Genomic DNA, 5971 nt, shown 5'->3' with positions numbered 1-5971 from the left:
GACACGACGGCTGGACACAGAAGGGTGTGTGTCAAGGTGGTGATAATTAACTTACCCCTAATCATTGTATTTTATGTGGCTCATGATAGGACCACCGCTAGCTACTCCGTTATCAGTGGTTTAGCATTCCATTGCTTTTTGTATGTATGTTGAACTTCTTTTCTACCGTACATAGCCAACTGTGCCTTTTCAAAGGTGCGGTGTATGAATGTTTAACTTCTTTCGCACCTTCTTGGTTCTTTCGGTAAAGTCACGTAGAAGGGAAATAATAAAATAATAAAAATAAAACATAATAAAATAATTATCACGACGTTTCGGCCACAACGCAAGCAGCCGTCCTCAGATGAAGACCAGGTCTGTCTGGGAGACAGCGCATTCAGACGCTGTCTCCCCGACAGACCTGGTCTTCACCTGAGGACGGCTGCTTGCGTTGTGGCCAAAACGTCGTGATAATTATTTGATTATGTTTTATTTTTATTATTTTATTATTTCCCTTCTACTTGACTTTACCGAAAGAACCAAGAAGATGAATCCCTGCCAGTTTGATCTGGCAGGGGCCATGCCACTGGCCATCGCATGAACTACTCGGCCCCGACTAGCAGATATTTGTGACTTCTGTCGGTACGAGGTAGGGGTCCAAATATATCTAGGGCCACCAACTCATTGACCTGGTAAACCTCGATTGACTGTAGGGGAACTTTGACCGGGTGTGCTGGCAGTTTCCGCCACACACATTCTACACATGAGGCCATCTATCCTTGATTATCTGCCATCATGCCCGGCCAAAAAGAATACGTTTTTATAATAGAGAGTGTTTCCAGCTCCCCCAAATGCAGGAGGCAGCTGCCTTGCACCTTCGCAAATAACTTTTTGCGTTTGGAAGTCAGTATGATGACACAGTAGGACCGTGTGTCGATTTCCCAATGCATCAACAGCCCTTCGTAATGTTGTATATGCCGGATTATGAAATTTAGATGAAAATAATTAAAATTAACAAAAAATTAAAAAATACATAATTCGCATGAATTATGTTAATGTATGTAAGTATATGTATACATTATGATAATCACTGATATAATCGTATTAATGTATGCAAATGCTTGCGATTATGTTAATGTGTGCAGTTATGATAACTAGGCTTAGTTTCGTTATCCAGAGTTGTATCAATCGGGATAAACGATTATCTTTGATTAAACATTTACTGATTATCTTAGTGTGTTTATGTTATGTTAGGTCTCCAAATTCATATCTCATCGCAGGTTACAGTTCTTATGAATAAGACAGTTTTGCATGGACTGGGAAAGAAGCACTCGAACACTTGGTGTTAAGCAATTTTAATTCTAAACAATCATATGACACTCTAATATGCAAAGGCAAAAGTATACGTCAATAGATTAATCGGCAAGATTATGCAATTAACGAAAATAAATGACTCAAACATTTCTTATTCATGTAACTCGACGGCAGCAACTGCTTTGCACGATCAGTTGATATTGAGCGCACCACCTTGAAATGGCAACCCTTTTGAAACACAAAGATAACTTTTTGAAAGTCTTATTCGTGTGCGTGTTGTGTGTGCGTTGTCCCCTTTGTAAGATTAATTTAATTTTTTAGAGCCGAGAGTTGTGTCGGAGCTTGTGGGGGGGAGGAGGGGATATACAAAGAGCGGCCAGAGAGGTTCTCTCTCGCTTGTGCGTGGCCGCAGCGAGCCCGTGCTGCTCCCTCTTTCCACTGCTAGATTGAGCGGCGTTGGCACGATGTTCCTTGAAGAAACTTGCTTGCTTGGCGCTTGATGGTTCCGGGGGCTTGGTGCTGCTCGTGCACCCTCTCTCCACTGCTAGATTGAGTGGCGTCGGCACGACGCTCGCCGTCGTGGTGCGTGATGGTTCCGTTGTCGGATGGCGCGGCAGCTCCTCCACTGCTGGATGACGAGTTGGCACGACGCTCGGTGACGCCCGGGTGTGCTGCTCGTGTGCTCTCTCTCTCTACTACTAGATGAGTGGCGTCGGCACGACGCTCCTTGAGGAAACTTGGTTGCTTGGCGCTTGATGGCGTCGGTACGACGCTCGGTGACGCCCGGGTCGTGCTGCTCGTGCGCTCTCTCTACTGCTAGATGAGTGGCGTCGTGGTGCGCGATGATTCCGTCGTCGCTGCTGGACGTCTTGTCTGTTCTCACTGGGTGTTGGTCGGTGTGTGTGTGTGTCAAACACACGGCGCATTCGATGGCGCTCTCTCTCTCTCTCTTGGTGGCAGCTCCAGTCTTCTCCACTGCTGGATGATTGTTGAGTCGGCACGATGCTCGCCTTCGGCGGTGCCCAATAGCGCTCGCAGCTCATCCGTAGGTCGTCAGTGCTGACACTCTTTCTCCCTTGGCGTGCAGCTACCAGCTTCACGCGGGTACTCGCTGATGCCTCTCCCGCCCTCACTTCAGGGGTTTCGTTGGTTCAGGTTCTCTCACGAGAATGATAGCTGGAATTTCTCAAGCTTCACTCGCACTTAACCACACCTCGCCACTCCGTTCTGCGAGAAACGACACCGGCCATCGGTATTGGTGTTTGCTCCCTCACGACGCTCCGCCAGCCAGAGCACGGCTGAAACCCAGCCTCGACCTAGGCTGAACTCAGACTTCTGCGACTCGAACGACCCCTCCTCGTTCCATCTCTCCTCGAGGCACGACGCGCCCCAGCTCCCTTGCGAGCCCCGTCGCAACACCGCGTCGCAAGCCGAGTTGCGAGACTGAGCGCGACTCGAACCAGACTGCTCACAGACTTCTGCGTTTTGCTTAAACTCAAAAACGTGAACACCCTCTCCTCTCTTGCGAGAGAGACAACCAACCGAAAAAAAAACCAGACACCCTCCCGACCCCTCCTCGCGACCCTTTCTAACCCCCTAAGTATTTATGGTGCCATCTGTTTGTGCCAGACCGTTGGAGACAAAGGTGGCTGAGGAGATTTTTGCAATACATTTATGTGGTCCTGTGTGTTACATTTATTCTTGATATTTCTTATGAGTTCCCTCGGTCTTAGTATATCGTGGTTATTATTCGGTCTATGTTTAATGAATATTCGTAATGATTCTCGTTACATCATTATTTTGAGGGCTTTGCCAAGTTTGGTTATGCGTTTGTCTCCAGGGATTGATGTTTTATTCTGAGTTATATTTTAATGTCCTGAGGTTAAGTGTAACTAAGTTTCCACTTAAGCTTTCTGGAATTCGTATTCTTTAGTTTTTGGTAAGGTCATTTAGATAGAAACATACAATACAAAATAATATATATGCGGTGAATACGAGTAATATGAGGGAATATATAATAACAAGCCCCTATTGTAGGCTGGTTGATTCTTTTTGTGAAGTTTCTACTTTTCGTTAAGGAAAACGTTAAAGAAAACGCGAGTTGCAACAGTTGTGTTTTTCTGCTCTGCACGTTATACGTGTATCTCCAGACGTCTTGGGAAGGTTAGGCCATCGACCTTTTGTCCATCTGGATGTCTCTGACCTCTCTGTGCTCTGAAGTCTTACCGTTTAATGGCCCTCCCCGTTTCACAGATTCGTGGTGTGCTTGTGAGGAGTAGGGGCTGTTTTCATTATTTATTTAAAAATATATATATAGATATAAAAAAATAATTTTTGGCCTAATTATTCTTAATATTATTTTTTGGAAAACAGGGCATAGATACAACAGTAATCTAGGAATGTCGAACTGTTGGAGGCCGGTCCTGTTTTGGGCGAGACTTAGCGATGGCACGAATGGGTTCAATCATCTCATCTTCCCATTGCAATTACTTCCATTCCCCTTGACTCATTCCCAAATCCTGGTCGGCCAGAGGAGGCTCCGGTTTGCCTTCCCGCATGTGCATAGGTGCTGTGAGGCACGCCTTGTCAGGTGAGAGTGGTTTACACCTGAGCGAGCCCTTAGCACAGGCAAAAGTACCTGCCTCAGGCAGACGTGATAAAGCATCCGCATTAGTGTGGCTCAACCCCTTCCTATGGACCACCTCATAGGAGAATTATTGCAGCCTCTGAATCCACCTGGCCATTTGATCAGAGGGTTTGTCGATACAAAACGAGTATTGCAGTGCTGGGTAAAATTTTCGTCCATATAAGTATGGGCAAAATTGCTGTACAAAATTCAGAATGGCCAGGAGTTCTCTCCTCGTTACACAGTAGGCCGATGACAATACCCAGGTGCCATATACTATCACCACCTCTCTGCCCAACTGCACCTGAGACAGGATGGCCCCAATCTCCACATCGCTTGCATCTGTGTCCAGCATGAAGGGCAATGAAACATGTGGGTATGGCAATGATGGCGCCTCCGTGAGGAGCATCCACAGATTTTTTAAAGCCCTGTTCTCTATCGTACCCCATTGTAATTTTTGCCCCTTAGCTGTATGTGTAGGGGTTTCGCAATGGCCACGAAATCCTGTACAAATCTGCGTTAATAGGAAACAAAACCTACAAATATTCTAATATATGGCAAGGATACAGCTACCCCCATTGCATTTGCTATGTGCCCCAAATATCTGATCGAGGGCCGGCCAAGGTGGCATTTAAACAGCTTGAGGTTTAAATGTGCTTCCCTGATTCATGAGAAAACCAGCCTACGCCGCTGTAAGTTTTCCTGGAAATATCGTCCAAACACAACTACGTCGTCCAAATATATCAGGCAAACGTCCCATTTGAGACCTGTCTGTACCAGTTCCATGAGCCATTGTTATGTGGCTGGGGCCATTTGTAATCCCATGGGGAAACAGTTAAAATTAAATAACCCCTGCGGTGTTTTTTGAATCCTCATCCAACGGTAGCTGCCAAAACCCTGATGATAGGTCCAATGTAGAAAAGTATTTGGCTCCCGCTAATGCGTTCAAGAAATTTTCTATCCACGGTAGCAGATAAGCATCCGCCATTGTGACTTTATTCAGTCGACGGGAGTTGACACAAAACGACAATGAACCATCTGTTTTTTTCACCAGGACAATAGGGGCCCCCCATGGACTCATGAATGGCAAGATAATATCAGCTATTAACATCTTGTCGATTGCGTTTTGTAAGTGAGCTTTCTCGACAGGTCCCATGCGATATCGATTTTGGTGCATGGGCGGCGCATTTCCCGTCTCTATGTGGTGAGACATTAAATTAGTGCGACCTAAATCCCTTAATAAAAATGTCCTCAAAGTCTTGTAACAATGCAGGAAGGGCCTGATGCTGTGGCTTGGAAAAGTTAGCATCCTGCGATGTCATGGTTTTAAGACAGGGCATAGCCTCCTCGCTCACAGGATCAGTTTCTTCTGTCATTATTCTTACCTGCACTCCTTCACCCCCATGTATACTGACAGGTGTGTTCACCGTGTTTAAAACTTGAATAAAAATTTTTGGTGGCGACATAGGATGGTGTCCGCTCCCACTAAGGTGTGTGGAACCATGATTGCCATTGCCGGTGATACCAATACAGGTATGTCTGGTCGAGCTGTCACCAGCGGTGTTCGATATTGAAGGGGAATTAAGATTTGTATTGCTGGGGGTTCCATAAGCTTTTCCTTAACGACTGCCTGCACCTGAGCTGATGCCTGGGTGCCGTTGTCGGGGCAGAAAAAATATCAACGTACCCCTGACGACATTTCAAAGCACCCCTTGTCTATTACAAATTTTCTCGGGAGTTGATTTAATTAGTTTGTCACCAGCAAACAGGGAAACGTCAACGTGCTAGAGACGAGTACAGGGCCCAATACGACCAGTTTTCCCATGCTAATTTGGGTCTCTAACGGTCCTAAAATCCCCATGCTTCCCCCAGTGCTAGGTTGAATTATTGTATAGGCCACCACTGCTGGGCCCTGTGGGGAAGCATATAAAAAACGTGCAGGGTGATAATAATCGCTGATGCTTTCGTATTGACCAGCATCTAAACCTCAATTCCTTCACCGAGCCTACCACTACCGACGTCCCAGCTGTGGCTGCTACTACCTCCATGCCC

Source organism: Lampetra planeri, chromosome 65 (genome assembly GCF_965212315.1).
Source record: "Lampetra planeri chromosome 65, kcLamPlan1.2.h2, whole genome shotgun sequence".
In the NCBI taxonomy this organism is placed as follows: domain Eukaryota; kingdom Metazoa; phylum Chordata; class Hyperoartia; order Petromyzontiformes; family Petromyzontidae; genus Lampetra; species Lampetra planeri.
Note: the sequence above shows the minus strand (reverse complement) of the source record.